A 23,624-nucleotide genomic window follows, 5' to 3' on the forward strand; every position below is an offset into this window, starting at 1 on the left:
CTTTAGAAGAAAACTAAGAGAATGAGCAAGAGCTTAAAGGTTAATTACCAAAAATGTGCCTAAATGTGAGTCGGAGTCGCGAAGCGTAGTCGAGTTACTAACTATGGCGGATGCCCCTCCAGCCATCTTCAAGTGTATCCGCACCACGCTGCTCTTCCGTTGGTAGGGCCAATAGCAAGTGCTGTGCGTAGTCTTGAGCCACTTCTTAGTTACGCAAGTTCAAAGGGTTTCAGAGAATTTTCGAAGACATTTCAGAATGTTTTAAAGGATTTTCAGTCGGACGTGTAGAAGGATCACTTATCAGTTACAGAAGGTCCCAGGGGCCACTAGAGAGTATTTGAGTGCATTTTAAGAAGTTTCAGGTTATTTTCAGTGAGCTCCAGAGTCGTTACAGGGCATTTTAGCGACTTCTGAGGACTACAGGTGTGCTACCTACAGGGGATCGGAGGGAAATTTCGGTAGCATTGTAAGCTACTTCAAATGGTTTTCAGGGGGTTCTGGAAGCGTTACAGGAACGTAAAAGAAAGTTTCGGAAGTGTATTACAGGGGCTTGCAAGGGGTTTTCGGGGACATTTCTGTATGTTTAAGAGGATTTTCAGCAGGTTTCAGAAGCCTATTGGGGGATTCCGGAGAGTTTCAAAAGCGTTACAGGAGGTTTTGAGGAAATTTCAGGGGGCCTACGGTTATTAGAATTACATTTTGGATCACTGAGTAGTAACTACGAATTGTACGGTCATCTATGCTCTTGCTTATGCTCATACATTTAGGATCACTGAAATTACGTTTCAGGCGGTTTCATAAGGGCAAAATACACTTGTTGATCCGATAACCTATACTCAAAGAAGTTCTTGGTAGCACATAGTTGCGTGAGGCTGTGCAAGCATGAATTTAATTAAGGCACACAAGCTGTGGTGTGGATTCGATTACTGTGTTCTCAAAGTTACGGAACCTTAAATACCTAGTACCCAACTCGCCTTCACTTCACTTCTTTCTCGTAAACCAACCTTATTCCTAATCTTAAATACTCTTATTATTTTGTACACTACCAAATTCCATTTAGGTAACGTTAGGATAAGATTTTACCAAACTGATCTACCTGAATGGAGGTTTCAGTGTACGTGCAACGAAGTGGAAGAAACGACTGATTGGACAAGGGAAGCAGACAGGTTTCGGTAAGGAGAACGAAATATGGAGTTCTGCAGTTTTATTGCAGTGCGGGTTTCGGTAGAATATCCTAACGAGCGCTTGGGTTGTGATTTAAAGATGGAAGTAGCACTACGATGAACGTTAGAATGACTCAAAGACCGTAGGCTCGGATGATCACGGTGAATCAGTACAGGGTATCAATACAATAAATATGATTATTTATCCCTAGAACTCAACCTACAAATCGTTCACATGTTCACGCTTGGTTAAAATTTTAATTATGATACAATGTTTCAAAATCTGTTTATCGCTTCTGGTAATGATTTCATAGTCCTCCCTGGGCGCAATCAGTTTACAAGGAAGAAATTAATCAAACCATTCGGTTCTGTTCGATTAACTGCTCAAAGTGCTTAACCCGCTTAGGCCACTTACCGGGCACCGGGTGACCGGTGCATTATGGTCCCTGTTGGAAACTCTTCGCTCCAATGCACAGTGCCACGCAGACTCCGGTCACAATTTGCGGGCGGCACGATTTTTCAATTACTCCACTCTGGCACACGGCGGCAGAGGGACAGCCTGATTATGTAATTAAATTTAATCTCTAATAAGCAAATGCGCGCGCGAGCCGACTTTTGCTTTCCTACAAAGACGGAGAAGGCGGCCACAAGGAACAATATGACGCGACGACTTTGCATGGCATATTACGGCATAAACAAATAGTTGCATTTGGGCGAGGACATGGGGGGATTTATTAGACACAGGGCGGATTGACCGGCTGCCTCCTTAGCCCACTAACTGAGCCGCCTGATCGCAAGGGCCAAGAGTCAGTCAGTCAGTTGGACGCCCGCCGGTCGGTAGAACGATCAAACTATGACCGCACATAATGAGAAATTACTTAATTTTGATTTTCGGAAAATGGCAATCGATTATTTACTGACAAAACACCGACCGCAGAACGAGACGGAGGCCTTCGGGGAGAAAAGCCATGCCACCTAGCTCGCTGGATGGTTGGCTGTCCGTCCGGGGACCGTTTGGCAAGTCAGGTCCAACTTTTGTGAAACTGAAACTGTGCTTGAACACATAATATAATGGACGGCTTCGTTTGAGGCCATGCTTTCTTGGACGGTCGGCGACCCTTTGTGTGTGGGAAATTGCAGGTTTTGATAAATTGCCGGACAAGTTTGGGCTTTGCATAACTGCTCGTGGATATTTCAATCAAGTCGGTTGAAATATTTTAGATTCAATAAGCTGCGCATATTTAAATTCTTACCGCAATAGATGTCATCTATCTGTGATCGCGAGAAATGCACATAAATCAAATTTTACGACCCAACCTGACTAGAATCTTGCCTTCGACGGTTGATCGCCCAGTTGCATGTTAAAGCAGCTTTAAGCCGTCGATCAGCCTAAAACGCATCCCGATCGGAAAACTACAGATTAATACACGCACCGACTTAACCTGAACAGAACATCTCTCACGGAAGACAAGCGACAACCTGTGCGTAGGAGCACGCCATCATTCCTCATCGTCGTCGTCGTACTCGTCGTATGGACCTGGATTAAATCCACCGCTGGCTGGCTGCTGCCCAAGTCGTTAAATGGAGGTCTCAGTTTTATAGCGCATGCGGCGCCTTTTTGTACTTTTGCTCGGAACCTCGTGGAGCTCAGTCGGCCTGTCGTCCGATATCGGCTATATGAAATAATTAATTTCAAATTATTAAATTTATGGGGACCCCACATGCTGTCCGCCGTGTGCGCGATCGCTTTGCTTGGCGATGTTTCGCTGGCCGTGGTAATTGCGTGCAAAAAACTAGACATTCCCGGCGATTGTAGGACTTGTTCCAGTGCTGTGGTTGATGGTTGCCCAGAGTCGCCCGCCGCCAACGAGCAAATGCAAGGAGAAAATTAATAATGTGATGCCGGCTGCTCGGTGAAGTTATTTGTTTTATCTCGGAAACACTTGAAGACACACTGATCAGCGCGTGAGTTGGAGAACCCGAAGGGAGAGGAGAAGTATTTCGCCACACGACCACGCGAGCTGCTTTGAATTGCCGCCATGAACGAACGCGGTTGCGGAAGGAGTGGTGTGTTTCCCTCATCCTACAGACAGAGAGATCCTTAAAAGGATTTCCAAGCAAATGGCACCGATAAGCCGAGTATGGTATTTTAAATAGATCATCTACGACAACCCATTGTCGGTTGGGAGCCAGAGTGAACAAAAGTAAAACACACCATTTTTGTCGTCTTAATAGGCTCCGATTATTCCACTCACAGTTCACAGAAGCAGGTGCTTCAATTTTGTATGGCCACGATACATCTTGGGCTGCCAGGTGATCTAACCGTTGTTAGTACAATTCGAATAATATACAGCTTCTGTGGAAATATGATAGATTCGTTTATTGTAACCAAATGTGAACAAATGCACTTTGTCGTTCTAGCAGGGGCGATTGCATTCGAAATGAGCTCAACTGGATTAGTCATGGCTGCAACGACGATTTGCATATATTCACCTTCTTTTGAATTGCGCCTCCTCTCTGTCTCAGTGCTATATGTCACTTGAACTATTACAATCGGAGTGCAACCCACCTGTTCTAATATGGCAGGACAGGCCCGATGTGTGGCTGTTGCTACTTCGGTAGTTGTTATGAATTGATATTATACCTGTATGGGCGACTCGTTTGTCTTGTTTCAAATGAATTTTCATTCATGATGATCATCATATCCAAACAAATATCCAAATCAGATGGGAGTAATGGGATACGGACAGGTTGCTGTTATTGATGGACTATCATAAAACAAGCGAGTATATAGATCATTCTTGACACCCTCAGCAAATTTCTACCTTCTGCCAACTAGCGTGATGCTGGTATTAGCGATGGTCAATTGACTTAACCCTCCTTTGGCATTTGGGTCATTTTTTACCCAAACCGTACACCACGTCAGCGAGCTGCTGCCAATGTGATGCAGAAGGAAGGTTAAGATTTAGGATTTTTTTTACTAGTTCCATGACTTGTTCATTATTTCTTCTAGAGTCCATATTTTTTTTTCGAAATATCTACTAAACTTTCGTGAGAAATCATAGCTTATGTCTTTTGGAAATTACGAACTTTTTTAGCACTAACTCAAGATTTTCTTCATATATTTTTTGAACATTTTTACTAGTGGAAAACTGCCCGAAGAATTGTTGATTATGTCTACATAATGTTTTCCATGACTAATTGTTTTTTTTTTCATTGATTGATTGATTTGTTTTTCTTTAAGAGTCTTTCAGCCCTTAGCTACATTTCTTTTCAGAAACTATAATTAATTTGTCTGAAAACCGAATTTCTCCACTAATAACCATTTAAAATTCAGTGTGCACTATTTAAAAAAGACACTACACCGTCTTCAGCCAGAGGCTGCACAGACAAACATTACATACACGAGACAACGGACAACTCACATAACACCCAGTGGCCCAATGGAGAATTTTCCGTTTGGCGAAAAGTTTTCCCCGACTGGAGCGGGATTCGAACCCGCACTCCGAGGCTTACGAAACGCCTAGACGACTGACGCCGCTAACCGCACGGCCACGAAGCCCACCACTGTACTGTTGCTGACTGAAGAACTGGAAACACTATCCCAATTTTCAGAAAACTTTGTTGTGTTGAACTGTTTTCAGTGATTTTTTTTGCCATTTTGGTTGAATGCCTTCAAAGTGAGCATAGTGCTACATACAATTGTGTTCATTGAAAATAGCAGTGTAACCTAAATTTGACATTCTGTATCTTTGTTTTCCTATGACCGATTGAGCCAAAAATTTGACAATAAACTACAAATATGGTCAATTTTGTCCTAGCAAAATAAAGATTTTTTTCGGAGTACTTGCAAAAAAGCTGAACACTATGTGTATAGGTTTAAAATAATAGAAGTGTTTGTTTTCTTTTTTGTACAGAAATTATTTATACCTATTTTTTTCTAACATTTTAATTCGTAAGCTCGACAATTTGTTCACACTGCTAATAATTTGAACAATTTCACATAGTGTTCAACTTTTTTGCACGAGCTCCGGAAAAAAAAGTTGGCTATTAATAAATCGACCATATTCACTGTCAAGTTTTCAACTCAATCGGTCATAGAAGAACAAAGTTACAGCATGACAAAGTTGGTATGAAAATTGGCTTTGACTGCTATTTTTATAAACACAGCTCTATATGGCTGTAACTTATTGACGGTTATATAATATCAAATTGAATGGAAATTTAACACAATACAACTACATACTAACTTTACGTACAAAAACCCAAATTGATCCACCTAGTGGTGATGGCACCTTTCTCGTGATTTAGAAAACCCATTTTAGCAAAACTCAATTGACATGTTGATGAATATCGCATTTTTACACTAATAAAAAACAAATTCATGTCACCAGAAATCATATCGTTTATCTGACTTTTGATGTTGGAGTCTTGAATTTTGAGCCGCCATTTTTTTATTTGAGTCCGCCATCTTGGAAGTTCTAGTCGTTATTTTTGAACTTCATGCCAAATATACCCATATAACATGGTTTTTAAGACTAAAATCCATTAAACAGCCTTCATCTTGCATTCCCGATCGCCATCTTGGATATTCTGGTTGCCATATTTAGACTCTTGACATCTCCCCCCACCAACTATACCCATATTGTATGGTGTCAGAGCCCTGAACTCCATTTAACAGCCACCATCCTGAATTTACAGCCGCCATATTGAATTTTAGACCGCCATATTGGATATTTTAGTCATCATTTTTAGACTCCAGCCATTTTCCCTAAACCAAATATACCCTACCCATATTGGATGGATTTAGCGCCTAAAACTTCATTTAACAGCCGCCATCTTGAATTTTCGACCACCATCTTGGATTTTAAATCGAATGTTCTGGTCACCATGTTTGGACTCCGGACATCTTCTCATGCGATATGCACTCAATTCTGAATTGCCTGTTCAGCACTTTTTTGACGAAAATAGAACAGCAGAACTATTTCGGTAGCTTCGGTAAACGATTTTACTGAGGCTCAGTACACCAACTTTCAAAACCTGGTGCAAAAGGTAAACAATGTATTATAGCTGTATACAGCTTTTCTATTTTCGTCAAAAAATTACCGAACACGGTATTCCAAATTAAGTGTGTATATCCTTTTCGTGACGGACCATAAAAGAATGAATATCTCAAATTTTCTCTTATAAACTTAACGTCCTCTAGAATAAAACTTTCTTTACTTCGGCTACTTTATCCACCTATGCACTTTTTGGGGTCAAATTAGGACCAGCACAATTGTGCTGGTCCGTCCTCAAGCCGGTCGATGTTCTCTAAGTAATTGCTAAAAAATGCCTACTTTTAGGCGTTTTTGGTACAGAAGATTTATTGTAATTATTAAATCACTGCAAAGTGTTAGTTTGTAGAAATTTAGACGTATAATTTTAAATCTAGGAACACGAGATCAGCTTGACAGGGTATTCAAATCATAGAAGTGAATGAAAAGAAGATAATAAGAACAGTAAATCCTTGTTCCAATCTAATTCATGATTTCGATAATATGGCGTAATATTATTCACCCAAGTATTCAAAGTTTCTTAAAAATCTCGTACAAGCTGATATCGTGTTCCTTTAATTGAAATTATACGTCTAAGTTTTTACAAACTAACACTTTGTAGTGATTTAATAATTAAAATCAATCTTCTATACCATAAAACGCCTAAGAATAGGCAATTTCCGATTAAACTTTGACCGCCTTAGAGACGGAACAGCACAATTGTGCTGGTTCCACATTGACCACCCAAAAATCTTGTGCTTTTCAACAAAGCACCACTTTTTCTTCGCCGTTTTGCAGAACTACTCATTTTCTATCGATTTTTATCGCTGCATACCTGGATTAAACAAATATTTATAAAAATACGACAGATAAAATTTTTTCAACTTCTAGGGTGATTGTTTATTTTTTGTTTAACTTATTGTGGCGTTTTTTATAAACAATTCCAATCAAAACTGAGGCTCAGAAATACAAGTTAGAGTAATAACTTGATCATAAAAATTATTTACATCACGTATTTTGAGGAAAAAACAATTGAAAAAAATGTGTAAAACCAATGCCGAAAAACAGCACGATTGTGCTGTTTCGTCACGAAAGGGATATAACTATATTGAATGGTTTGAGAGTTATTAAAACAACTGGAATCTTAAATTTAGAGTATCCATCTTGGGCTTCAGACCGCCATCTTGGATACTTTGGCCACTATTTTTGGACTCTAGAGATTTTCCCCAAACTTAATATATCCATATTGCATGGTTTCAGAGCAAAAAACTCCATCAAACAGCAGCCATCTTAAATTTGGAGCCGCCATCTTGGATTTTAGACCGTCTTCTTGGTTATCTGGTGGATTCCAGATATCTTCCCCATACCAAATACACCCATATTACATGGTTTTAGAGCCCAAAACTTCACAAAACAGCCGCCATCTTGAATTTTCTGGTCATAATTTTTGGACTCCAGACATCTTCTCCATGCCAAATATACCTATATTGAATGGTTTGAGAGCCGAAAATTCCATTGGATCGTCGCAGTTTGATGTGTCGCATGATTAAACTTGGCTCAATTTTAGATACGACCCGGATCACTAAAATGGCCATAACTACGTAACGCCTAGACCGATCCGGACCATTTTTAATAGCAAACATTGCGGTTAAATTCCGGTTCGATTCGAGCTATAATCCGTAAAACGTATTTCGTAATACGCCCAACGGGAAGTGCCTTAAAAGTGAGTGAACTTTTTATTGCGCACAGACATACATACGTACACACACACACACACACACACACACACACACACACACATACATACGCGCATACAGACATCATCTCAATTCGTCGAGCTGAGTTGATCGGTATGTGTGACTTGACTTTCCGAGCCTTTTATCGAAAATTCTTGTTTTGAGTGAACATATGGTCGGGGTTCTGCTAAACCGAACCAAAGACCATTTTTTGGAAAATTGAGTTTTCTTTACCATTGGATGAAGAAATTGATGATCCTCCTTCCATGTAAAAATGCAGTAATTCTGACAGCTCTTCGTGGAGTAAATTCATGATTTCTGTTTGGCAGAACATACAAAAAATAAAATTGCATCCAACCAGAGTGAACTGTAAACCATTCCATAGAATCAGTAAAATATTTTAGTGTTGGTCCAAATGAAGAACATTTCAAGTTATGCTCATCGCCGTCAAATTTCTAACTTCCAACCGACTCATAGTAACAATCTGTGGGAGAATTGAACACGTTATTAGAAATACGGATGTTGGAGGATACAATTATGTTTCGATGGTGCTGATCGCCATTTTTTCAAATCACATTCAGCCAGACCGAACCAAATCCATTGCATTTTAGAATCTATTTATTCCCAACAATACAAAAACCAACTGTTTTTAAATACTTGCGTTATGTCGACACACCTCATACTGATAATTTAACACAGAAGCCGTCATTGAACAACAAGGCTAATAAGAATAATAAAGCTTGAAAAAAAATCAAACACTTGGTTCGCTTTGGCTGATCGAAAAATGACGTTTTCACAAAAATCATGCTAGAGAAGAATGTTTAGAAGTTGATTCAGACTTAACAACTCACTTTCAGCAAAGTAAAATGACCTAGAGGTAACGAGCTTGGTTATCACTTAAAGGACCCAAGTTCGAATCTCTTTAATATTTTCGATTTTTTTTGTCTTAGTTCACTTTGGCAGATCATTTTCATGGTTTTCTTCGACCAGTATAAATTTGAAGATCACAAATTGCTCCATTTTCACATCTCAGGACCTCAGGACATGCAAAGACATCATTTTACATAATCATTCTTGCTCTGTGCCTGCACATGCACCGCCTATAAAAAAACATAGGTGGGAAGGCCTGAGCTGGGAGGGCTTCCGCCGTTCATATTTCAAACTATTTTGAGACCTTCATAATATACGCGTCCTCTCTGATTCATGTAAAGAATTGTGAGTGATATCGATTTCAACTTCATGGATGATGAAAAATCGAGTTTTTTTTTCACAATCCTAATGGTTTTCTATGAAACAAAGAAACACAGTCAGCCACACTGAACTATAAACCATATTCCAATGTTTTTGTTCAGCCAGAGTGAACTGAGTGCGAAGTACTGAAAAATTAAATGTAATTATATTAATGATTTCAAATAATTTACATGTATTCTTCGTCTCTGATGATTAATAAAGGCTTGTAAGTTACATGTGTGTGGAAAAGTTTCAAATAATCTTAGCTGTTGTTTATTTGTGAGTAGTTGAACTTTAAGCTTAATTATCTCGGAATAAAGTTTTTGGCGCTTAGTTCGGTTTAGCAGAACCCCGGCCATATAGCCTTTCAGTGCACTTTTGTGTACGAGAAAGGCAAAAAGTTGCCATTGAAATCGGTTCAGTATTTTTGTCTCTACAGTTTTAGGGAAAAAGTGATATTTTTCAGTGTTTGTTTGCCATTGGTTATCAACTAGTAGGTATCTTGTTTCGACGATATCTCCGCCAACACTTAACGGATTTTGATGATATTACTCCAGTATTCCCAAAGAACTCTGAAATAAAGGAATTCTTGAAAACCCAAAACTTAGCCAGAAAGAATTCTTGGATAAATCGCTGGAATATATTCTAAAATAATTTTTTTGAGAAACTTAAGAAGAAACTCCTAGAGGAATTCCTGGTGCATTCCCTAAGGAAATTACGGGAGCAATCCCTGGAATAATTCATCACGAAATGTCTGGAGAATTTTCTGACAGAATCCTTGGAAGAGTTATTGCAAGTAATCTGAACGGAATTCGTGAGTAAATTTATCTTGAAAATTACACGAGAAATGTCTCAATAAATCCCTACAATTTCGGAAGAAAATCCCTGATGGTATTTGTGAAGGAAGTCTAAAAACAGTCCTAAACAATCCTTGGGAGAAACCGTCAAGGCATTCCTGGAAGAATTTCTGAAGGACAATTCTTTGGATCCCTGTAGGAATCTTTAAGGAGAAACTTCAGAGAGTATAAACATGGCTGCCACAATGGCCGACTTGGACTCCTACTCACGTTTTCAAGAGCATCAATCTTAAAAATTCGTGATCAAATGCGCTCGATTGGGAAAAGCTGCCTCTTTTTGCAAGTGAGCAAAGCCAGGATAAACAAGTGCGGCCTGATTCAATGCTTCGTTCGTCAGATTTGTGCCTCTAAAGTTTGTTTGCAAAATTGCAATGAAATTTGCTGATGTTTCACCTTAAAGGAACATCCTCAGAACAGCCCAGAAAAAAAACCAAGAGGAATCTCTCCAGCAGCTCCTGAAGATATCAATGAGTAAATTCTCCAAGTATTTCTTCTAAAAAATAAAAAGAATCTCAGGATATGTTCCGCAGGGAATACTCTTAAAGGCGTTTATGGATGGATTCCTATACAAATCCAACTCCTGAACTCTAGATGGAAATTGTGAAAAAATTCCTAGATGACTTCTTGGAGAATTTCCTGGCTCATGTATACATATACTTAAAATTATCTGAAAGAATTGCAACACAAATCGCTGGAGAAAATTCTCTGGAATTCCTCTGGGAAATTAAGAACAAATCTGCAGGTGTTCCTGGAGGCATACCTGGAGAAATACTTTTTGATGCATCCCTTGAAGAGATGGAAGTATTTCTGAAATTTCTGAAGGAACCTCTGAATAAATTTCTGAAGAAAGACTGAGAAAAATAACTTAAGGAATCCGAAGAGAAATTGCTAGAGTAATTCTTGAAGAAATTTCCGGAGCAATCTCTGGAAGAATACTACTAACCTTCAGTCCTTAGCACTCATGGTGATGCGGAGGGTCGAACAGAAAGATCCCCATCCTAGCCTATTTATTCACTTCTTTGTTGAAACTGCGCCGCCCCCAGCCTCTGGGTCCGCTTCTGCTGCTATGTACTACTGAGTTCCAATCTAACTCTTGCTTGCAGATTTCGTTCCTATTCCTGCGTAGAGTGTAGTCGTTGTAGTAGTTTCACTCCCGAATTTCAGTCGCTATCGGCTTTTGTTGGAAATCCAATTGTGCAGCCACCATGCACGAACTATATACCGCAGGCATCTTTTGATGAAGACGAAGACCTGCAACCTTTGAGTGATCTCCACTGATACACACCAAGTTTCACTGGCGTACAGCAGCGCAGATTTCCGTTCGAGTTGAAAGCTCGGATTTTGATACATCGACTATTCTGGTTGATTTACATACATTTCTTAAAAGTTCAAGAGCAGCCTTTGCCTTCTTATATGTTGGAAACTTTTTTTTGGAAGTATTTTTTACTGCGTGCCCAATTACCGTGAAGCTGGAAGGATTGATCGTGTTTACATTCAACGATTTGGTCTTGTTGACGATGATGGTTAGCCTGCCGTCTCACTCCAGTAACGACCCGGATAGGATCGGCCAAGACACCGTTGTGTACTACTATGCATGGAAATGCCCTGTACTGTGCTTCAATGAGGCCGATGATTTTCTCAGGGACACCCTTGCGCCTGAGGGCTTTCCACATGTTTTCGTGATTGAGACGGCCGAAAGCTTTTTCGTAATCAACGAACACCAGGTAGATACACTCTTAGAATTCATTGATTGGCTCCAAGATGATAAGTAGCGTGACAATATGGTCCACACAGGATCGTCCGGCACGGAATCCTGCTTCCTGCCATCGCAGAGTTGCGACGTTCTTCTCCTGTATTCGGTTAAGGATCACTTTGCAGAGGACTTTGAGAATGGTGCACAACAACATGATACCCCGCCAATTATCTCACCCTTTTTGGACATCTTTACTAAGACGCCTTGCATCCAGTCGACTAGAAATGTCACGGTTTCCCATATGTTGTAGAGCCGAAGTCATCGGTTGCTAATAATTAATTTCTCTTTCCGAGAGCTTTATTATTGATGGTAAGGGATTTATCGCACTGGCATCGCGTTCAAAATATCCCCTGCAGCACTCATCGATCGCGAAAAGCGATTATGTCAGCTTTTCGCCAAGAGTTTCTTGGATGGACCGGAGCTCTCCAACCACCCCCACTGCCACCGACCGTCGCGTCATCATCGAACAAACTGTCCGGTGGTGGCGGCGCCTAATTGAAAAGTGGTGAGGCAATCGATGCCTTCACGTGTCGCCTCTGCTGGGACCGGGACAATTCCGAAGGCGAAGGCGTGAAAAAATTTGCCCTCATATTTATGTGACACCAGACAGCCTGCCAGCCAGCCAGCCAGAGCCAAAGTGCCAGCTGGACCAAGTGCGCAAAGTGCCTCGTGTCTTTCTGCCTTCGGGATATACTGGTTTTAATTACGGTGTGGTGTCGCTGCCGGCTTGACGCCACAGGGGATCAGTTCTCTCTGTCTCCGAAGGCGCGATAGCTGCCAAGCATTACCCTCAAATGTCAAACGATTTGTGCGTGTGTGTAGTTTTTGCTGATGGCACAGCAAGAATTCTTCGAAAATCGAAAATATTGTTTTTTTGTTAAAAATGAACGTTCGAGGAACATAAAATTCCACGTTTAGCCCGTTAGAATGTTCGAAAGAGATTGGTGGTGACTTCACTTTTAGGAATCGCGTTCCAAATTAATTTTCAGTTTTGTATTTTCAGAGATGCACATTGATTGATATATTTTTTTACTGTGTACGATTAACCGCCAAGTGCAAGAAGAGTAAAATACGATCAATATCGTTTTCGCTTTCCCTCGAGCCCCCGAGAGGGAGAGAGTCCAAGGCGACAACGACAACGGCAACAACGAAAACGACAGTTGCATCTGATCAGAAGAAATCTCAAGTGAAATAAATGTCTCCATTAAGGTCCTCCGCAGGCTGGCAGCCTTTAATGTCCTTTTGAAACGAAAACACCCATCTCGGAACGGAACGGAATATGACAAAGTGCCGTAGCACGCGGCAAAGGCGATGGCAGCGCTAAAAATAGAGCAGCATGTGCATGTGTCCTCCTACCCTGATCCTGCGCGAGTGAGTTCGTGCGTGCGTGCGTGCCTCCGCGCGCAAGAATGTGATTTTAAGGAAGTTGTAAACGGAACATGTCTTTACACATGCTTTTCGAGGGCCAGAAAAGAAAACGGCATCCTCGGGCGTGCGCTGGCCCTGCTCAACGGGGTTGAACGAGGGTGGCAAGTGAAGCGTAGCCGAGATCTTCCGACTTCGAAGACAAACATATGGCGCGTCTTGGGGTGGACCTGAAAGGACGGTTTATGATGTGTTAGGAAGGGATGGAGTGAAGAATGATGGCTTTGCGGAGAATGTAGAACACACAAAGAAAGTGGCAGAGATACTAATTACGGAAGAAAGGGATTTCACGATTCTTGTATGCGATTCAAGGTGATGCACTTTTATTTGAACTAGTTTTATGAAACAATCAACTGATCCGCTTCTGATTCGTATGCAGAGAGTCCTGGGTTAACGTATGGTGATGAGCAAGACGGGCACGAGGGAGCGTTTTCGGAGGTTACATACATACAATTATTTGTTCAACATCACATTTAAGACAAGATATAATCAAGAATAGTACGCCGCAATACCCGGTTTGTGGCTGCCCCTCTACATCCTCGGTCGCGCCCAATGCTGGCCAGGTCACGCTCCACCTGGCCCGCCCTTCGTGCTCTCTGCACTTTACGCTTACTTGTGCCAACTGGATCAGCTTTACACAGATAAAAATAATGAGAATTACACGTCATGTAAACTTCATTTTAGTCATGTAAACTTAGTGTTGTGATGGTTTACATGATATATCATGTAAATTTGTATTATATGTCATGTAAACACTCAGAGTTATGCTGAATTACACGACATATAATGGAAGTTTACATGATATTTTACGACTTTTACATGATATGTCATGTAAACTTCTGTGATATCCCACGCTTCAATCATGTGCATCATACAGGGTGCGGCAGGAAAAAATGCGAAAAGTTCAAGGCACTATCACACACTAAATATGGATATATATGACTATTTTTTCATGACAGTGTATCAGTCAATGTCTATATTCTAGCATCGAAAAATAAAAATGAACATATTTGATGTTTAACATGTGATAATGTAAGCCTAATAAGCGGGTATCAATAAACTGCACGCCCAATGGTCATTAAACAAAATGACTATAACAGTAACAAAATTAGCTTAAATTCGATGAACAACCAGACCACACTGATCCAGAGCCATGTAGTTTCACATACTAGATGAAATAAGTACATATATTTGATGATACTGTAGAGAAAATTAAACATTTTCTTTTATCAGATACGAAATTTAGCGACCTGTGTACTTTTCTGCGGTTTGAAAATTCTGATTGTCTTCAGCTTCAGGTGCCGCCCTGTAAAGGTTAGTGACCAAAATGGGAAAATTTTCAATTAACTTTTCAGAAAACAAGCCTATTAGAGATCATGGAACGTTTAAACATAGATTGGTTAACGTCAAATGGACGAAAACGAGGTTTGAAGTTGAAAAACACTTTCGCATTTTTTCCTGCCGCATACTGTATGTCACAGAATTTTACACTCTTTTTTCGATCTGTGTAGCCACTTTCAGGATATTGGGTTCACCGTAGAGTGCAGCGAGCTCGTGGTTCATCCTTTGCCGCCACACACTGTTTTCCTGCACGCCGCCGAAGATTGTCCTTAGCGCGCGTCGCTCGAAAACTCCGAGTGCTTGCAGGTCCTCCTCGAGCATATATGCCTATAGGCCCGACTTCCGCTGGTGATGCGCCTTCGAATTTCACGACTCACGTTGTTATCAGCCGTCAGTAAGGATCCGAGGTAGACGAATTCCTCCACCAGCTCGAAGGTATCCCCGTCAATCGTAACATTACTACCCAGACGGATCCGGTCGTGTTCGGTTCCGCCTACATGCATGTACTTTGTTTTTGAGGCATTCATCATCAGTCCGACCTTTTCTGCTTCGCGTTTCAGGCGGTATACATCTCTGCCACCGTTCCAAATGTTCTAGCAATAATGTCCCTGCCATTCGCAAAGCACACAAATTAACCGGATTTTGTGAAAATCGTTCCCCGGCTGTTCAGCCTGGCTCGCAGCATCACACCTTCCAGAGCGATGATGAAGAGTATGCATGAGAGTCCATCACCGTGTCGCAGTCCCTAGTAAGATTCGAAGAACTGGATAGTTCACCCGAAACTGTTACCCTCACTCCCATGAGCTCTAATTTAGCTTCGCCCCTCGAGATACTCTTACAGGGTTGGCTCGGATTCTGATCGGAAATGCAAAAGTCGTGGGGGTACTCTTTAACGGTTTATTTAGTGTATAGGTGTACTTACAAACCTATGAGCGTGTTTGTGGGTGTGTTAGCGGCGAACTGCGGAAATCACGGAGAGCTGCTCGAGACCGCTATCGGTCGCTGGGACTACGCAGGGCTCTTACGGTGTTCGGTGGAGTCACGTGGTTCCTCGGGATCCTTCGGCCTCGGGATCCTTCGGGAACGGCGAGCGCGTGGTGAGATCTGAACCACAGAGCGCTTCACGGACTTCGTTGAGGAGCGGGGGAGGGGCCGAGAGAGTCGGCTACTATTGACCCCTGGGAACTACTCCGAAGGGGATCGGATTGATCGCAGTGGCCCACGACTGACGGTGTACCCTAAAGGTTCACCTAAACCTTTTAGAAAAACCCGACCGCTTGGCAGTGGTTCGACAGGGACTCCAAACCTGGATACAATGGGTCCTGATTCTTCGGTATGAAAAGTCTCAAATTAGACTTTTCCACTTTTAAAACTGCACTTTTTAACTATGCACGATATGATAGTAACTATCTTCAAACTTATACATGGGATAACTTTACAGTGACTTTCTTTGGCTGAGCTCGTCCTAATGGCTTGCTGGTCAACGTGGAAAAGACCTGGTTTCACTTATTAGACTCGTAACTGACCCCCTTTTCCCTTTTCCTGATACAAAATTTCATATTTTATTCCTCATCCGTTCATTCCTTATTCAAATTTCCCTTATACTTCTTAATCCCATTGGTAAATGTTTGCGTGTATGTGAAGTGTAGGAACAATTTTGAACTTACCGTTTCCCCTGGAGTGTATTACACTAGCTAAGCTACTTGATATGGTAAAAAAATGGTACTATTGCATAGGGTTTTGATGGATTTTGCAGTAAATAATTATGGATTAAGCATTTATTTGATTATATAGAACTCATCGTTGAGGTTTAATCCTTATTTTTTATCAGCTATTAACGTGGCTCACATAAATGCATGCCGAATCGCAGTATGCTGGTGAGTAAGCATCTCTATCAGCTGAGTTCTATCTCTTACCGGCACTGTTCTCGCTCTATTAGGGCTCCTTTCTTAAAGTAAAAGTACCTAAACGGTAACAAAACACAAACGCAGTTTTGAACACCGTCCATCGTTGCTTTAATCAGTATAGTCAGTAGTCAGCCTCCCAAGAAAGCCGTTTTCGTCCATGGTTCTTCATAGCTCTGCGTGGTCGATACTGTCGTATGCCGCTTTGAAGTCGATGAAAATGTGACACATACGTTGGGATCTGGGATTTACGGTATTTCTGGAAGATTTGCCCTACGGTGAAGATCTGGTCCGTTGTCGACCGGTCGTCGATGAAGCCGGATTGATTTTGATTGATTTTTCTTTATTATAGAGACTTCCAGCCCTTGCAAGGGCCTTGGCTGGTACTCCAGCAGTCCTTTAAAGGCATCATCGAGCTCGCCCTCGTCTGGCAACGCGGTCTCGAGATTCTGCGCTGAGGCGACATCCGGTTGTTTCAGTCGCTCTAGGTTGTACCGTGGCGGTAGCCCAGTGCTTCCCAAACTGTGCGCCGCGGCGCCCTGGTGCGCCGTGAAGATTTCTCAGGTGCGCCGCAGGCTCTTGAGCCAAAACATTGATTGATTGATTTGTCTTTATTTAAGAGACTTTCAGCCCTTGGATGGTTCGTCTCTTGAAGCAAAACATAAAGAATAAACTCTTATTAATGAAGGCAGAACATATTTTTTGTTGTTTATGTTTTATTTAGTGAAACTAGTGTCACCTTTCAGCCTTTTGTATATTCTATACCAATGTCCTGCCTTTTTGAGGAGGACTTAAAAATAAAGTCACTCTAAGTGGTTTTCCCTCTTCTAAATTTTCAATTAAAAAGTAAATATTCCAAAGTCCACGAATGTTTTTAGTAATTCCTTATCGTAATCCTATTATCATAAAACATCTGGATTTTTACAAAGTTTTGAAATTTTCGGGATTTTGAGAAAATTTGTAAAGACTCTCAAATGGTTAAACTTTTCATTTCATTCTGCTTAGTTTTAGATTTTATCAATGGCTTGTAATTCAAAGTTAATATTTCAATAAACTTTTTTGAAGTTCTTTCCATAATATTGTCATCTATAACACTAGTTTACAGCATTTTTGAACTCGGTAAGCTGATGATCATTTTTGGTATAGAATCATGCCCTGAGTTCGAAAACGCGAAGGAAAAAAAATACAGTAGAGCGGAATTTTTTTCGACTTTCCATACAAGGTTGATGATTTGAAATCGATTTTTGTTCTATTTTTAAGCAAAATCGCTCACTTCACACATCTCATTCTCCGTAATCAATGCTCCGATTGAGCTGATTTTTTTACTGTAACTCGCCTACATATGATATGACAAATAAACGTTGAGAAAGAATTTTTAAATTGTTTTTTTTTTCTTATTGAAAAAAAAAATACATTTCGTCACATATTTTTGGAAAATTTGCTAAAATTTAAGGAGATCGTCCCCAAAACTCGCCAATATCTTGAATTTCATCAGCATGACGCAAAACCTACATTCAGATGATCAAATTGTATTATATTCAGCTTTTAATTTATGGAAAAAAAAATTAAATTTGGTTGGTTTTTTAATTTCATTAAATTCCATATTTTAAAAAGTTGTAAAACTCGATATTGAGCTAAAACTCAAAAACTGTTCTACTTTAAATTTTTTGAAGAACGGTTTCGAAATCAGCGCTAAATTATGCTTCAAAAATTGTGGTCTTTGACGGAAGTTCACGACTTTCGTTTTATTTTGTAAACTAGTGTAATTATTGTCAATCTCCAGGTATTCGTGCTGTCTCAAACGTTCTGGGACGATATTTTTAACTTACATCACTATCATATTCCACATATCGTAAAAAATCTGAGACAATTTATAGGGTGACGATGGGGATTACCGGCAGGTTTGTTCTCATCGTCATGGGGGGTTTTTGTGGACCGAATTGCCTAAAATTTTGGCATATAACTCAGCTTGGTTGGGAAGGATTTGAGGCCAACTCTTCAGGTTTCAAAAAAACCCCCATAACGAAGAGAACAAAACTGCCGAGAATACGTAAGTTCCCCTATCTCGATTTTGTCCATGATTTTGAAAACCGTCTTTTTTTAGTTGTGTCCCTCCGCATACAAAAAATGACCCCTCACCGTCACTGTCAGCCGTCTTGACAGCTTCTGAACATTTTTATATATATTTTCCCTAAAGCACGTAGATTACCGTGCTTTATTTCACAAATTTTGAAGCTTTGCAATGAAGTCCTCCAGAAACCTAAAATTTGTGTTAAGTTCTTTTAATCTTCAATAATTTTTTCTTTAAGAAGTATTTTAAAAATCTTTTTTTTTCTCAATTATGAGAAAATATGACATTAAAAGATTTTTAACGATTTATATTTGAAATTTTGAACTGAAGTTGTTAAAATTGTTAAAATTCTTTATAAAAAGTTGTTGGTGCGCCGCGACAATTTGTGAAAATTTCAAAAGGCGCCGCGGTAGCAAAAAGTTTGGGAACCTCTGCGGTAGCCGATACCACAGATTGTTGATGACGGAGAGTTTTTGGCGCAGTTTGACCATCACTAGATAGTGGTTGTAGTCGATGTATGCGCCACGATAGGCCCTGACGTCGATAATGTCGGAGAAGTGCCGTCCGTCAATCAGAACGTGGTTGATTTGAGATTCCGTCTGCTGGCCTACCTGAGCGTTTGGATCTCCTATGATGATCTTGATGTCGTTGCTTGGGCAGTGGTAGTAGTCGCGTTCAAGCTGCTCGTGAATTGCGTCCTTGTCATCATCAGTGCTTCCGGAGTAAGGGTTGTGCACGTTTATTAAGCTGATGTTGAAGAATCATCCCTTGATCCTCAACCTCCACATTCTTCCGTCGATTGACCACCAATAGATCACGCGCCCCTGCATATTACGATAATAGCTGTTGTCAGCTCGCGTGTATTGCCGCAGCTCTGGTAGATGCTATGATTACCTCTAAGCGTTCGCACCATGGATCCTGTCCAACACACCTCCTGCAGCGCTGCGATGCCGAACCCGCGGCCCTTCAGTAGATCGACGAGTATGCGGGTGCTCCCAATGAAGTTGAGATATCGGCAGTTCCACGTACCGAGTTTCCAATCGCAAGTCCTTTTTGTTCGCTAGGGCCGATGCCGTTGGTCTCGGCTAGTATTATTCTGTTGCTGATTTTCCGTTACAATGGATTTTGTGGCTGGCTCGTAGGGCCTGACATGAACCACCTACATCCCGGAGAACCATAGTGCATAGTTGAGCTTAGAGTCCTTCCCTGGCACTCGGACGTTGATTAGCCGCCCCCAACATGGGAATCAGACGCTGTTGTGAGCCGCTCCTCCTGGAGAACAGACGCTCAGGCTAGTGGATCACAATGGGATCTAAGTTGAGCAGCATACCCATCCTATACCGTACTTTTGGGGGTTAAACCAAAATATTTATTTTCGATGTTCCATACACTAGGCGCCCCGCCGCCCTTTGCCAAAATTAGGACAAATAAAAACCTCCCTTATCGCTTTTTCTGTGCACGGGCTTGGTGATAAGCATTACATGTATACTTGTTCCCTTCTGAAAACCTCCTATTAGCTCGAACTGGAATTAAAAACCACGTACCCCACTTGGCATGATTTACAGAACAGCGTTTCTACGTGCCCATAAGCATAATTTCAACACGGCCCGTCCGTGTTTGACAGACGGCATTGTCCGGCGACCCACTCGGACAGGTAGATACCGATCTCGACACGCTCCGGGCCGTGATTTCCGAGGAACAATGACCGCACGTCCCAGCTCTCAGCATCGCGCATCTCGTTTGCTCAGGTGTTTGGCTCATTTTCCTATCGTAACAAGTGACCACCTCATCACCACCACCAAGACCGACGACCTGCACTAGCGGGATCAACGCACGCTCATCTCGAAATACAATCACGCGGAATGCGCCCTACAGCTCTCAACTTTCCGGCTCAGACCCGGCGTTGATGGAGCAATCCGTATAGGCTAGATCTGTATCACACAAACATCGCATCGCGGACGGACTCTCATTAAACGGAGCAAGCTCGCGCCTTGGAATCTCTCCGATTGTTATCTTTCTCTATGGATCGGACCTCTCTAGGACCTCTGGACGGCAAAGACGATGAATCGAAATGATGTGCACCTTTTTTTTTTTGGATTGTTACGAAGGCTGATTATTCTTGTCCGAATGCAAACATCGGATAGCGCGAGCACACCTTTGATTATACCGTGAATTTGGGTGAAATAGATCTGACTAAATTAGATATTAAACAATTGCGGGGCAATCAAAACATCAACAACTAATGGTATTATTATTATTCTTAATCACTTAACCTAATTTACAGCTCTATTGTCCACTAGGGCACTACGTGAGCGATTTCAATTGACAGCTGTACCTACAGATTGTACAACGGCTAGATGTATTCTATTATACTTTATCGAACTGGTTGCCTTTCTGCTGCTTTCACTCTTCTACTCTATACATGGTAGAATGATGAGCACAAGGATGATAGGTGGCCGTTGTTCCTTTCCAGTCCGATTGGGGGTCCATTATGAGTAGCAGTTCGCCGATGTCCAGGTATCCGGGTCCGTTTGAGCCATGGGGCTCAGAAGAGGGTCAGTGTCAGCCGCTCTCGGTGAAGAGCAACTGACGAAAAATTGCAAGTGCCGGGGCTGGGAATCAAACCCATGACCATCCGCATACGAAGCGAACGTGTGACCAACTACGCCACGGGCCCCGGCTAACAACTAATGGTAAGTCTAAACGAGTCCAGACTTCGTCGAGAAAGAATAAGCAGTACGCCAAAAGAGATTCGAAAACGAATCAAACAACAAAACAACATTGAGTTGTGATCTAAGGTGAGGGTGAGGCAGGAGTGATTGGAAAGTTACATGCAAGGAAATACAAAAGTAAATTCTGCGTGCGTCGAGTCTGAAATTCGAAAGTCTATAGTGGAATGAACGATAATATAAGAGATTAGAGAATATTCGATTTGTACTATAAAAGTACAAAACATGCATCTCCCAATTTCACATTATTGTACGGTTCTCATCATACCGCGAAGACAACCCTAAGAGGAGGTTGGAGGAATCGAAGAAACACTGCCTTTGATTCACTTGATCAACCTGTCCAACATCAACAACGACCTCAGTTCGTTTCCATTTGTTGATTCTGGGGCTTGCGCAGCACAGCACCAGCACCACCACCAGTCACTATCACCACACAAAGTGCTATTTACGAAAATATGTTTGGGTTCGGATTCGGATTCGGTTCATCGCTCGGGACGTATCTGGAATTTATTATTATTTCGAGCATAATAAAGCAAAAGCGGGTGAGAGTTGAGAGGCTGGGTCTTTGATTCGGTCAGACGTAAATTATCGAAGAAAGAACGTAATTGTACGCGTTAAGGTTGTTTGGGGCCTACCAACGCAACAACATCAGCCAGGGTGTGTGGTGGATGGATGGGATCAGGCTGAATGCACATTTAGCTCTGCGATACGATGGTCTCGGATGCTTTTGTTATTTCGATTTCTTTTCGATGTGGGCTTTGAGAAAAGAAAACAAGCATTAAATCACAAAACAGGTGTCTTCGAGTACGGGTGATTGGAAGATTTTGATTAGGATTTAAGCACTGAGTATATTTATTTCCGATTGAACATTTGAACTCTGGTTGATTTGTGTATGATGAAAGTATAAAGAGTGTGTGGCCAAGCTGTCCAATTCGTACAGGGTCTACAACAAGGTAATGATCTTTAATGCTTTCAGTTAAACGTCACCCTTCTTGATGGGGTGTGTATATAGCAGAATATCGCCATCAAAGAAAACAGGTGAAATTGTCTGCTTTTCTAATAAACTCTAATGAGACATTTGACCGAAAGTATTTTTGATCGAAACGACATTTTATTCAAAATGTCTTTAAATGTATTTTGGGAACTTTTTTTTATTCTTAATCACTTAACCTAATGTACAGCTCTATTGTCCACTGGGGCACTACGTGAGCAATTTCAATTGACAGCTGCACTTACATTTTTGTACAGCGCCTAGATTCTATTCTACTTTATCGAACTGGTTGCCTTTCTGCTGCTTTCACTTTTTCTACTTTATACCTAGTAGAATGATGAGCACAAGGATGATGATGGATGGCCGTTGTTCCTTTCCAGTCCGATTGGGGGTCCATTATGAGTAGCAGTTCGCCGATGTCCAGGTATCCGGGTCCGTTTGAGCCATGGGGCTCAGAAGTGGGTCAGTGTCAGTTGTTCTCGGGGGAAAAGCAACTGATGAAAAATTGCAAGTGCCGGGACTGGGAATCAAACCCATGACCATCCGCATATGAAGCGAACGTGTGACCAACTACGCCACGGGCCCCGGCATATTTCTTGGGAACTATACGAATACATTTGGACTAATGGAAATTAAGTCAAAAAGAAACTTCACCGAGGTTGGCGATGCCGCATAGTGGCCTCACAAATGGATCTCCAACGTAAAACTTCAAAGCCATTAGCTACTGAAATGCGGGAGCGAAAGTAGAGATGGGTCGGCCACACGCTATGCAGGGCAGAAACGAAATCAGTAAGCGAAATCAGAATTCGTCCGAGAAATTTTCTTGGGATTCCTTCAGAAATGTCCGCGGATTTCTCCAGAATACCTCTATCAATTCCCCTAGACATTTCTTCAAGTAATTTTTCATAGGATTCCTCCAGGCAATGATGAAGTCCTCATAGGATTTCACTAGAGAGTCCTTTTACGTTATCTCCCGATATTCTTCAGAGATTTGGAGCGCCATCAAGAACGCCTTCATCGCCACCGGCGAGCATAATTTAAATGAGCTATACACCCAGAGGAAGCAGTAGATCACAAATGAACCTGGAGGAAAATAGAGGATCGATGAAGCACAAAAGCCGTGATAGAGCGAGAGAAAACTCGAGGAACTATAACACTGCTCGACTCTCGAGAAGGCATTGAAGCGCTCATGTAGGTTGGACAAAAGAGAGTAGGCGCACTCCCTAGCGAACGAAGGCCAGAAATCCGCAAATGTCGACACTCGTCTCCTCTACGAAATCTCACGTCCTCTTAGTTGGATTTAGATGAGTTCCATGATGTTCTTAAAAGACGCGTCTGGAGCGACCCGGATATCTAGATACTATAGAAGTTTGTGCTTGCGTTTCTTC

Source organism: Aedes albopictus, chromosome 2 (assembly GCF_035046485.1).
Source record: "Aedes albopictus strain Foshan chromosome 2, AalbF5, whole genome shotgun sequence".
Taxonomy (NCBI): Eukaryota; Metazoa; Arthropoda; class Insecta; order Diptera; family Culicidae; genus Aedes; species Aedes albopictus.